This window comes from Rhamphochromis longiceps, linkage group LG12 (assembly GCF_057381845.1).
Source record: "Rhamphochromis longiceps isolate RC_006_pf linkage group LG12, R_longiceps_female_GT1.1, whole genome shotgun sequence".
Lineage (NCBI taxonomy): Eukaryota > Metazoa > Chordata > Actinopteri > Cichliformes > Cichlidae > Rhamphochromis > Rhamphochromis longiceps.
The window spans coordinates 294,161-307,860 of record NC_140568.1 but is presented as its reverse complement, the minus strand read 5'-3'; the positions used below and the strand labels follow the sequence as shown (position 1 = coordinate 307,860).

At 39.0% G+C, this 13,700-nt stretch overlaps 1 long non-coding RNA gene across 2 annotated transcripts in view; it reads right to left on the bottom strand.

Moving 5' to 3' along the window:
- LOC146656498 (uncharacterized) overlaps nucleotides 1–13,700 on the bottom strand; it is a 227,714-nt gene that overhangs the window by 28,546 nt on the left and 185,468 nt on the right. Inside the window, exon 3 of one of the 2 annotated variants that reach the window (XR_014914220.1) lies at nucleotides 1,679–1,752. This is a non-coding gene — a long non-coding RNA (uncharacterized LOC146656498). The remainder of the gene's footprint in view (nucleotides 1–1,678; nucleotides 1,753–13,700) is intronic. The other variant, XR_014914221.1, reaches the window with a different exon arrangement.

The window sequence follows — 13,700 nt, the reverse complement described above, 5'->3', positions numbered from 1 at the left end:
CACCGCGGGAGCTCTCCCGAAGGGGAGAAATGTAGATGGGGGGAAGACGGGAGAGGGTGGGAGTAGGGTGGAGACAACAGCCAGAATTAGATCAAACGTGGTGGTTGATTTAGATGAAACCGATGACATTCTGCCTGCCTCTTTGTGCTCTCCCCCTGTGCGTCCTAGAAATATTGTGCGCTGTGACTTGCCCTTAACGGCCGCGAACAGGTTGACATCTGAGCCTGCCACCCCTTCAGTTTCCTGCTCCACGTCTCGCGCAGGAGACCGGACGAATGGTCCAGACCCTATAATGAAACAACAAAAGCGAGTAAAAATCCAAACCTCTGCTAAAACAGGTGACAAGGTAGTGGGTGAAATGACGATTGAGGCCCTGCAACAGCAGGAGCCGGCGGGAAACCTGAGCAGTGACTCATTGGACCGCTCTGATCCCCACTATTATAATATTAAGAGTAATTTTCACCTGAATGAGGAGGATAATGAGAGCGAGGGCTCGGTGGCAGAATTTAAAACCGTACGGCAAATAAAGCAGAGGGAGTCTCATAGCGGGCGCGGGCTCACAGGAAAGGGAGAGCCGGTCGGGGCGGAGGCGGAGACGAGGGGCGCAGAGGGGGGTTACTATACACCTACGTACCATCGGGCGAGACCTAGTAGGAAATTACAGGATTGGAGAATCAAAGTTGATAAACCGGTAGTTTTCTTGGGGGACTCCAATCTAAATAGAATACCCCCCTTTGAGAATGATCAGATTCAGGTGGAGAGCTACCCGGGTGCGAACTTTTACCATTTCTTCAACCTGTTGGAAATGACGCCGGTGTGTGAAAATGCGGAAATGGTGATCTTGTCTGTAGGCCTTAATAATAAGGATCAGGACCCCCAGAAGACCTCAATTAAACAACTACGCAAGGTGGTGAATGGGGCGAAAGCCGTGTTTTCGAGTGCGGACATTTTTGTAGCCCACATTCACTTTTCCAGATCATTATCCAAACTCCAACAGTCAAATCTCACTATGATCAATAACTTCATCAGTACACATTATAATTATTTACCGTGTATACCTCAACAATACTTCCATACCACAGCTGATGGCATTCATTGGACGAGTGAGACGGCTAAAAGTATCTTTGACAGCTGGTGTGAAGGCCTGCGACTCAGCGCGGGTCTTACGATGTAGTATTGTGGGCTAATGTATGTGGGGGGAATTTGGGCCTGTTTGGGAGCGCGCTTGCAGCAACACCGGTATGCCACACGGGCAGATCAGCTGCGCTCCACAGTGGCCACTCACTTCAGGGAACGCACAGAGGAGGCCCTGAGCATCGTGAGCCTACAGGCCAACCCGGGCTGGTCGGTCGGTCAGCGGAGTAAGATGGAGAGAGTTTGATGCCAGGATGTTATTGTCATTTTTAAATATTTCTTTTGTGGGTGTAGAATTTTTAGTACATTTGGTATTTCTTTGATATTGTCAATATTAAGTATATGCAGTATATGGTTTGAAATAATCAATTAAGACTCCAATGTCTTTGGGAGGGAGAATCTTTAGAATTATAGGTCAGGCTTTGAAAGTATGGTGAGAAATAAAGAAAGTTCAAAAAGAAAAAATGGTCTGGAAACCTGTTGTTTGTTTTATAACATAAATTCTGTGAACAGATCATAATTATATTTCTAAGCAAAATGTCACCAAAAAAAAAAAAAAAAAAAAAAAAAAAAAAAAAAAAAAAAAAAAAAAAAAAAAAAAAAAAAATACAAAGACTACTTGTCAATATTGAGTATGTTTCCCTGATTGCCATAGGTCCCCATGACAGAACTGCATGGAGGTTGTTTTGAACAGAGTGTAACACTAACAGTGTGAGGATTCATTATAATTACTAACTGCATGGAGTGTGATTATTGTTGAAAATGAATAAGAAAATCAAAAACGATAAAAACCTTTTCTCTTGGAGGTCACATCCCCTCCAGGGAGTCATGGGAGAAATATGGCTTTGGGACCTTTTTAGTATTGGTGACAGTGCTGGAACTTTCAATGAGTCTGCCTTATGGCCTGGGGGGAATAAAGACATTGGGGGATGGTTTTATGATTGACAACATATGGAAGAAGGTACAAGACGCACCCAAGAAGAAGAGGAGTATGCTGGAGAGAAGGAGAAGAGCGGAGTAAGTGGAGATGGGATGCTTCAGTAATTCCTAGGACCGTGCACCAAAGTTTGAATTAAAAAACATCTAAGCTATAGTTTCCTAACACCTAACCCTAACCCTAACCCTAACCCTAACCCTAACCCCTCAGTCTTCATTCCCTAACCCCTAACCCTAACCCTAACCCTAACCCTAAATAAGAAGGGGGTGCCAAAAAAGGAAAAATACAGGACGGGATGTCTATAACGCAGGGGGTGCCATTTAAAAATATAAAAAGGATAAACAACAACAGAAGGACAGAAAAAAACAAAGAGAGCACAGTAAGAAAAAGAACAAGTTGAGAAACAGAAGTATTAAGCAAAGAAAGTTAAAGAACAAACAGAGAAAAAGAACAAGTTGAGAAACAGAAGTATAAAACAAAGAAAGTTAAAGAACAAACAGAGACAAGTTAAAGAGCAAACTGAGAAAGAAAAGGAAGTTAAATAAAAAACAGAAAACCCAAAGTGGGTGGAGACAGACAGTATAAAAGCCGAGACAGGCATGCAACACAAACAGAAGACACGTTGGGCCAGCTTGAAGAAGGCCAAGTTACGCCGAAACGTCGCGACGGCCCAACGATGCGCAGTTGGCCAATTATCACCCTATATGGGCAATTTTTTGAACGGGGGACATCTGCCCACTTCATTCGACGTGAGCGTGCCTCCAAGGGGGTCCAGCGGCTGCTGGGTCCCCTTTCTCTTTCCCAAACCCTACCCGGCCAGGTCCCGGTGGAGTGGGTGATTCCCCTACCCGCCCTCCCTGCCCTAACCCTAACCACCCCTTCCCTCCTGCCCTTACCCTAACCCCTAAAACCCTCCCTCCCTCCCTCCTAAAACTAAAAAATTTTAAAAAAAAAAAAAAGCCAAAAAATAATGGAAACACGTAAAAGCCACAGAACTGGAAAGGATAAATAAGAAGGGGGTGCCAAAAAAGGAAAAATACAGGACGGGATGTCTATAACGCAGGGGGTGCCATTTAAAAATATAAAAAGGATAAACAACAACAGAAGGACAGAAAAAAACAAAGAGAGCACAGTAAGAAAAAGAACAAGTTGAGAAACAGAAGTATTAAGCAAAGAAAGTTAAAGAACAAACAGAGAAAAAGAACAAGTTGAGAAACAGAAGTATAAAACAAAGAAAGTTAAAGAACAAACAGAGACAAGTTAAAGAGCAAACTGAGAAAGAAAAGGAAGTTAAATAAAAAACAGAAAACCCAAAGTGGGTGGAGACAGACAGTATAAAAGCCGAGACAGGCATGCAACACAAACAGAAGACACGTTGGGCCAGCTTGAAGAAGGCCAAGTTACGCCGAAACGTCGCGACGGCCCAACGATGCGCAGTTGGCCAATTATCACCCTATATGGGCAATTTTTTGAACGGGGGACATCTGCCCACTTCATTCGACGTGAGCGTGCCTCCAAGGGGGTCCAGCGGCTGCTGGGTCCCCTTTCTCTTTCCCAAACCCTAACCCCCTGATCAGAGGGAGAGTATAAATAGGAGCCTCAAACACAGAGCTCTTCAGTATGCCCTCGCCTGAGGAAGAAGCAACACCTTCGAAACGTCGCGACAAGGGCATACTCATTTAATTTTTTCAATTTTACGTTAGTTTGTTGTTTTAGTTTGTTATTTTGGGGGATTTTATTTCATGTTTTGATTCATGTTTTATTGATTTTCCTTACAAGCTCAAATCAGAGATACATCAAAACTAAATGAAAAAACCACACAGAAAACAAATTGGGATGGAAAATTTTATTGGAAACGAGCCAAAGTAACGGACACGGACAATGAGAACCTGTAAAAAACTAATACTTACCTTTTGAAATTTAAAACAAAAACCGTACTTACCTGAAAAGAAAAAACCTGTAAAAGAAATACTTACCTTGAAAATCAAAAATACTTATGGAGGTAGAGGGATGTGAGGCTGGGGACCATCGGGGTTGATGGCCCGTGCACGCCCTGTTCCTCCTTCGGGAGGGACAGGTTCTTTTTCTTCAACCCTAACCCTAACCCCTAACCCTAACCCCTAACCCATAGCCTGAAGAAGGCCCTTTTCAGGGCCGAAACGTCGCGGCGGCACATATTGCAATTTGCTTTTATTTAATTTAATTTGATTCACTTTATTTTTAATTCATAAATACAAAACTAATACGTAACAAAAGAACTAAAAAAATTTTTTATTTCATTTTATTTTATTTCCTTCATTACCATTCTTACTTTTTGATTACTTAGATACCAAAGGCGACATTATTACTATATAACAAAGGCGATACCACAATAATAAAAATCAACACATTTCATAAGTTGCCAAAAACAACAAGACATTAAAAAGCCCATCGGGCTCGATGGCTTTTTTTGATGATGAGGATGGGTGGACGGTGGTCCGTCGCAGGAGGCGCCAGGGGCGTCCTGGGCGGTCCAACTTCCAGCAGCAACGGGTCACCTGGGGGATGGACCGTGCACGTCCTCCTGCCTTCGAAAGAGGGGGGAGGAGTCAGTCTTCATTCCCTAACCCTAACCCTGTTCTGGCCTTAACCCTAATTAATTGGGTTCATAATTCATAATTAAATGTTTTTTGATTTGGCCCTAACCCTAATTACTGGATAAAAATTACTTACAATTAATTAAAAACACTCAATTCATGACTTACAAAAAAATACTACATACACAATAATAAAAAAATACAGTAGACATGGTTAAAGGTGGTTAAAAAATTGTTTCTACGATTATAAATTATTTACATGGTTAAAAAATTAAAATCTTTCTAAAAATATGTTTTTGCCAGTGAGGAGTGATTAAAAAATACATTTGTATAAATTCTATTCAAAAAACTAAAAGCGAAAAGGTAAAAACACTAATTTGGCTTTCTAAAACTAAATTCGAACTGAAAAAAAGTGGGAGGGTATAAATAGAAGGGGATGGCACTCGCTGCTCATTTCATTCCAAGACATCGGACAGAGCAGACCTCTGAGAGCAAGCCTGTTTCCCATTTCTTTTTTTGTGTGTGCCTGGCCTGAAGAAGACCTTTACAGGTCGAAACGTTGCCACATAGGCACACAAATTCATTTCTTTGGCCTATTACAATTTGATTTCTTTTTTCTTTAATAACTAAAGGGTTTTTTTCAAAACCAATTCTTTTTTTGTTTTATTTCTTTAAAAATTTAAGTTAAAAATTACATATTTAAGTTAAAGCTTTAAAAATTTACTTTAAAAATTTAATTTAATCTTTGGTAGAAAAACCAATAAAAAAACACTTGCCTCCATCCAACTCACCATGGTTGGGTGGACTTATGACTGGACCCTGGTGCGCCATGGCGGACGCCGTGGACAATCCAAGGTCCAGGCCCCTTACCGAGGGATGGCCCGTGCACCGCCCGCCTCCAATTGGAGGAGGGGCCCAAACACTCATCCTAACCCTAACCAGCCACAATCCTGGCCCTAATCCTAGCCCCATCCATGGTGCAGCCCTAACCTTAACCTCAAGGAACAGAACCACAAGTAAAATTCAAAATGAAGGCCAAGAGACAAAGAAATAAACAAAAATGACGGCCAGGTATGAAATTAGGAAAGGAGGGTATGTAAACCAAAGGAAAGGAAGCAGGAATTAGGAGTAAAAGGAAACAGAAGGCAAAGCAAGGGTAGGAAAGGAGAAAGGAAAGGAAAAGGATAGGGTTAAGCTAAAGAAAGTAGAGTAAGAAAACTAAAACGAAAACCAAAAAAGGAAAAACACAAAGCACCGTAGGGAGGAGTCAAAAAAGCCTATAAAAGGAGGGGCAGAGAGAAGTCTCCTTTATTTGTATTTGGCCACTGATGCATGAGCACAGCCTGAAGAAGGCACAACAATGCCGAAAGCTAGCGCAGGCCATGCATCACTACAAAAAATGTTTTGTTTATTGTTTTAGTTTGTTATTTTAGTTTGTTGTTTTTGGGGGAGGTTTATTTCAACTTTATTCATTTTCATGTTTATTAATGGCCTAAAAAACTAATTTAAAAATCTAAGATTGGGAATTCATAAAAACAACACGGAGACAAAAATAATTGGGAAAATGGAAAATTTATTACAAACACAGTAAAAACAGTTAAAAACAATTGAAAACCTGAAAGAAAAATGAAAATTAGAACAATTTGATTAAAAAACAATTAAAATGTGGTACTTACCTGGAAGCCTAAAATAAGGAAGGTACTTACCTGAATTTGGACCTGGAGAGTGACGGACACGGAAGACGGGGTGGCGATGACGTGGTGGGCCGCGGGAAGGGTCACGGTATGGCCGGTGCACCACTCCTGCCCTCCTCGTGCAGGGAGGAGTTTCATTCCCCTTCCCCTACCCCATAAAACAATTGGACAAAAACACAAAAGTCAATAAAGACATACATACAATTAGGACAAAAAATTAAAAGGAGGATTTGGAGGATACAAAACAATTGGACATAACACTAAAAGACAGGACAAAACATTAAGGACATTAAACAGAAAAATAAGGAAACGGAAAGCCGAAGAGTGGGAGGAGACAGCACACTATAAAAGCCAAGGGAGGCACACAGAAAACACATTCAGACATGTTGGGCCAGCCTGAGGAAGGCCTATATCGGCCGAAACGTCGCGACGGCCGAAATGAACAGAAAGGAACAAAGAATAACGTACGTACACCAAATAACGGAAAGGATTAAAAGGAAGGGGGTGCCATAAATACAAATAGAGTGAACATAGGACGGGATGTCAAAAAGGACAGGGGGTGCCATTAAGAGACAAATATAAATAAAGTGTTGAAAGAAAACAAAGAGAAAAACAAATGTAAACAAAGTAAACAACAGTGGGACAAACAAAGATATGAAAGAGAGCAAAGTAAAGAGACAAGTAAGTCACGTAAAAAGAAAAAGAGAGAACCCAAGAAAGGGAGAACAAATAGAGAAAAAAAGAAGTGAAAGACAAAGAGAAATAAAGACAAAAGGAAACACAGAAAGAAAGCAAAGTGAAAAGACAAGCAAGTCACGTAAAAAGAAAAAGAGAGAACCCAAGAAAAGGGAAAACAAATAGAGAAAAAGAAGTGAAAGACAAAGAGAAACAAAGAAAAAAGGAAACACAGAAAGAAAGCATGTAAAAAGATAAAGTACATTATTAAAACACAAAACAAAATTACATTAATAACCTAATTGCGGGTAATTTTTGGAGACGGGATAGGGACATCATACCGGTCCGTTGGACGATCACAGCCTCTTGGGGCATGCTGTGGGGGGCCCTGACGCCCGGGATGGGAGCAGGTATGGACAGTGCATTTGGAGCCCGGCCCCCTTCGGGGACCGGACTCCCAACTTTGATTTCCCCTAACCCCCTAACCCCTAGACCTTTTCCTCTTTTTTGGGTGTGCCACTGGAGACTCATAGCTAGTCCCAGGGCCATCTTCTTTTACTCTAACTGTGTCTTTGTTTTCAGTTGTTCCTTCTTCTCTCAAATCATTTTTTTCTTTGACCGCGGTCTCCATCTGTGGTCCCTGTTCCTTTATGTCTGTGTCCTCTGTGCGGAGTGCTTTGTCTTTATCTGTAGTTATTGTGTGTTGCCCATTTTTATCTTCAGCTATGTCAATTGTGCTCAATCCTTTCTCTTTTTCTATAGTCTCTGTCTGTGTTCTCATTCCTTCCTCTGTTGTTCCTTCTGATCTCAAATTGCATTTTTCCTCAGTTGTCTTTTTCTGTGGTCCATGTTTATCTCTGCCTATGTCCTCTGTGCTCATTCCTTTTATTTTTTCTGTAGTTTTTCTCACTAGTCCACTGGAAACTTCTTGGTCTATGTCTGTTGTTTTCAACAAGGGACCATTTTCATCTTCAGCTTTGTCTTCTTCGTTATCTGTAGTCACTGTTTGCATACTGTTTTCATTTTCACACAAACTTTCTGGCCTCAAGGCTTCATTGTCTTCATCTATTGTCTCTGTCTGTGTTTGGTTCACACCCTCAGTTGTGCCGTTTGGTCTAACAACTTTTTGTATTTGTGTTTGGATTGCAATTCTTTCTAAGATAATTTTAGGATATTCCCAACATTTAGACTTGTTTTTAAGAAACTGAGTATGACTATAGAAATGTCCTGTGTCCTTTGTGGCTTTTCCCTTTTCTTTAGCATTATCTTTAACTTTGGTGGATCCCAATGTACCTGCTGCTGTAAGGTCAATGTGTTCACAGTTATCAGCATAATCTTCACTTTCACTACTCTCTGTAGTCACTTTTGCTCTTCCCCTGCCACTCTGTTTATGTTGGTGTTTTCCAGATGTGTTTCCTGCTGTCAGATCAATGACTTTCCTGACTTCATTGTTACTTTCATCTTTGCTGCTGTCTGTGTCAATGGTGATTGCGTGCTGTTTGGTCTTCTTTTTCACAATTTCTCCTCTTCTGGCATTTTGACTAGTCTTTCTTTTCTTTGGTCCAGCATATCTTCTCTGCAACACATCTTCATTGTCTTCTGAGGTTGTAGATTCCTCAGAGTCTCTGGTTCTATTGTTCACAGCAAGTGCCTTTGCAGCATTGTTGCGGCACTTGAAGGCTTCGTCAAAGTTTAAATCTGCCTCATAAGGTCTCGCTGCAGTTGCATCAGAATGGCACATCATCCGGTGGACTTGTACCTTGCTTTGGGTTCCCAAGAATCTCCCACTCTACAAATGTAAACATTAAATAATGTTATTAATTGCACTAACATTTGACATTTTCAAGGAGATTTACAGAGCTAAGGACAGAACCACAAAAAGAAGTACAACAGAAGACAATATAAAGAAAAAGAAATGTCCTTTCAACATTAAAACACTGGGAGAAGAACCAGGAAGGGTGACTGTCTTATATCATCCCTCTAAAAGGATAGGAAGGTAAAAACACTGAATCACCATAAAGTGGAAACTACTCACAAAAGTGCTGATGCTGCTCCTAATCATAGAGAACGTTGGTTTTCCTGGGATACCAAACTTCCTCCATGCATCTTGAAATGACGTCAGCATCTTAGCATAAGGCCCTCCATTGGTGTTGGCAAAAATCAATTGTGATGATACACCAAGGTATCTGTGGCGGTGGTTCACAAAGCGGTGAAACCATATGTATTCGTCTTTCGTTAGGGGAACAAGTGCATAGCCAAATGTTTCTTTGGTCTTGTGCTCTTTTACCTGTAAAAGAATCAGCAACTAAATTACATTGCACACAGTCATTGATGTCGCTGGTAAGAAAATATCTTTAATCAGGGAGAGAAATAATTGCTTAATGATTTTACTCTGATTATCCGCCGGCCATCACCATCTGCTTCAGCAGTGCCAACTTCCTCAACTGTCATATTTGATATGACGCCTCTTCTGTGCCCAGTTGTGCAGATGACAAATCCAGCCAGAAGACCATAGAACCAGTCTAGGTTCTCAGTTGTGGGATTTTTCTCAAGCTCGACTATTGAGTAACATAGAGGTTGCACAGTAAGACACAAGGGATAGGGGAGCATATCCCTTATATTGCTATATACTCCCCCTAATATAATCCTATATAAACATCACAAATGCTACTGTTTGTATATGTATTATATATTTGAAGAAAAATCAAAAAGTCCAACAAGTGATTATAAATGAGCAGTCTGTTATAATTGAAAGCAAAAAGTTCTGTCATATATTTCTGTAAATCTGAGATTCTGAACTATATATACATACAGATTACAGCTGGTAAGTAAATATTATATAATTTCTCATTAACAGAGATATTATTGGGGCTATTAGAGTTGTCCTTATGGAGAAATGAACTACACACTTACCAAGTGCTTCAGGGATGTGTGTGGTGGCCTTCTTGAGAAAATCAGTGATGTGGACAGGATCTACAAGCATTTCTAAAAGACACAGAATGTTTTTATGTTCCTGCAGCTCCAGTCATGCTCATTCATGCTGCACGCAATGATGTAAATATAAAACAGGTTGTATTTCAGACCTAATACAGATTTTTATGATATATTGAATTGAAATTGCTAATTCAAGCAACCAATGATTTATAAAGAAACATCCTGAAAAACAACAGGGGTGCACAAACTTTTGCATACCACTGTACATATACAATGCACAAAAGACCTACTTATATACAATTATACCTTACATTACAACATTTTGAGTCCTTGTTCCTCACTACATCACAGTCATGATATCATGACATCTATAAATGATTTATTTATTGCACATGCTAGGTAACAACTAAGTAGTAAAGTTGGATCTTACGTGATTTTTTGATCCGGATGGCTTGCCTGTGGGTTTGTAACTCCCTTTTGCTCTTCTTCATTTCTGACTGAAGAGCAAATAATGTCCCCTTTAAAGCCTTACGGGAGGCTCTGACCTCTGGCAGTTGTGCATCAATTAGAAATTTCAAGAACGCCCTCACATTTCCAATCCGAATCCTTTTGGTTGTCACGGCATGTTTATTCAGATAAGTTGTCCATCTAAAAAAGCCCCACAAACAAACACAAATCAGTAATCACTTTAGTATTATTGAGATTACTGGACTAATATATCACAGAAATTTGTAAAAATGTACTCAGTCAGTCTTTCTCTGTTGTCCATAAATGCAAACATCATTGCAGGGACTTGATTGTGAGACATGAAATATGCCCAGGCACGGACATATTGGACCCGTTGTTTGGCGTTTTCGACGTCCTTTTTACTTGTTCCACAAATGTGTTGAAACCAAGCATTCAGGACTTTCTCTGTTTAAAATAAAGTGTAGTAACAACATAGCAATTAGAAGTGTCATGACAAACTGATGAAGTACAGAAAACATACTTCTTATTCAAGTGGTTGACAATGATATTTGGAAGATATTGCTAATTAGTAGTATCTGTTTAATTAGCGGGATGTGAGTTCCAAAATAGAACAACCAGTTCTAAAAATTCACATTACACTACACAAGAAACAATATTATTGCCAAAGAATTCATACCAAATTTAGGAAGCCGGGCTGTTGGGTCACGTTTACTTCTGGCGCTTTGGGGGGCTGAGAGGTTTGAAGCCAAGTTTATCCTTAGTGGATTTCAGACTTTTCAGATTCCTTTTCAGGAGTTGAAGTAACAAATCCAGTTCTTTGCACTTTTTGCAATTCTGATGTTGGACTTGAGCATCATCTGACTGATTGACAGGGGAATGGACTGAGCTGTCTTCTCTAATCTCTGCAGATTCTTCACGGGTATCACTGCTATCACTTTGCTCCTCTTGATCACTGCTTTCAGTCAGCTGCTCTATGTCCAGTGAGGTCACCATTGGAGGCTGTGGATTTGAACGTCTGAGAGCTTTGAGGGCTTTCAGATTAGCCAATCGTTTCGCTGTCCTTATTACTTTCTTGTGATCTGATTTCTGAAAGGGTATAAACAATAGAACAGCAATGTTTGAGAAAGTTAGTGAAACATGTCACATAAGAATGCATTCTAATTTAACAACAAAATGTAAGCTATACAAAACACTAACCTCAATCTCACAGTGGACATTTTCCAAGTGCTTGTCCAGTCTTATACGGTTTTTAGCTTTACATACTGGACAGTCCAGCCTGCCCCTGTAACTGCATATCACATCCAGTTTGACAAATGTAACTACAACTACCACTTTAAATTGTTGCAATGTTTTTTCATATACTGTATGACAGTGACTTACACTGTAGAGCAGTAATTTAGCAGTAAATGTAATTCTTCTTTGTTTACAACATGGTGGTATTTTTTTAAATGCTGCCCAACTGCAACATATGGAATCAAGCATATTGGGCATTCTGTCATCTGACGTGGCATTTTTCCTGTAGAGAAGAATACACATCAGAACAGGTGAATTATTTGTTGAATTATTTATAATTTTTTGTCCGCAAATCTTCAAATTGAGGTGTACACTTTTCAGTACTTGACCAAATATTAAAGGAATTAAAAGAAAACCTTGACATAATTAAAAGTCTACCACTTTTAATAGGGGGATTAAAATAATTTGAAAGTCTTTAGTAAGTGTTTTTAAAGTTTTGATCAGGTATTATGTTTCTAAAATTAGTATTTCCGCTAAAACAGTATTTCTGCAAAATCATAGTATTTCTGCTATATTATAGGAATTGTACGCAATTATGGTATTTGTGCCAAAGCATACTGTTTGTGACCAAACAGAGTATTTCTGCTATATTCTAGTATTTGTGCTAAATCTTAGTTTTTCTGCTATTCTATAGTATTTCTGCCAAATCATAGTATTTGTGTCAAAGCATAGTAATGTAACATAGCAGAAATACTATGCTTTGGCACAAATACTATGAGTTTGCAGAAATACTATGAAGTAGCAGAAATAGTATGATATGTATTCACATCATGATATGTATACTAGTATGTATGTATGTATACTTATAAATTCATGATATAATTACAAAATAATTAAAAAAATAGTTTTACTGGGGAAATATGTTGTTTAAAATTTTAGTGTTATGTATTTAATTCTTGGAACAGTTATTGCTTTGGATACAAGACTGTGAAGAATTAGGGAATCATATTTAAGGACTGGAAAAATTGGAGATTTGGATGGATGAATAATTGATTTAAATTTGACTTATTTTGAAACAAATTTCCAAAAATGGATTCAGTTGGATTAATCACTGGAGAGCCCTTCAGCAAGACGAACTGTTGAAAAAAGATGTTAGTGTTGTTAAAGAATTTAAAGAGTTGATGTCTCTATGCGCTGATTTCTGTATGTGTACTTATTTATTGTAGGGCGTTTGTTCCTTTTTAATTTGACAAAAATAATCTGCCTGGCAGGCAGCCAAAGCCTAAAAAACATTTTTCAATCAAAATGATATGCAGATAGTACGATTAAAATAAATTCAATAAATGCTCACAGACAATTACATAGATCTTAATGTGTGGTGCTACAAGGTATAAAAGTATGAACAAACATAAAATAAAAAAACATTTTGTTACTGACTTCTTTCTTGACTGTGACAATATTTTACTGTTCACTGAGGAATTATGAAAGGAAACCTAGAAAAACGAAAATACAAATAATGGAAAACATGGAATTGTTTTTTAAACATTAGTTATTTACATTTAATAGTTGAAATTATAGTATAGTATATACTATATACTATATAAAGTATAAAATTATAGTATAGTATAGTAAATGTTACAAAAGACATTAGGAATTGGGATCTTACAGTTGGAAGGAGTTAGTGAATTTTATCGCAACTTACCTCTATGCAATTCCACAGACTTCAACTGACAGCACTAACAGCTCTGCACATAACTTATGGGGAGCTTAGCCTTCAGACTGTCAAACCTATCATGCCATCTGCTTTTATCATGTGATTTCTTACCAATAGCGTATATCTGAACTTGGAATGGAGGATGATTCGTTTGGAATTTTAAATGTAATTAATGTAATTGACATGATGTTGTAGAGACCCACCCTTTGGCACATCCCAGCACACCCACTCACTTCACCAGATGCACCTTGTTTAGTTCTCTCACCTTTGATTGGGTGTGGTGCTTGTCCTCGATTGCAATCACCTGTCACACATTATATGTCACACATTATATA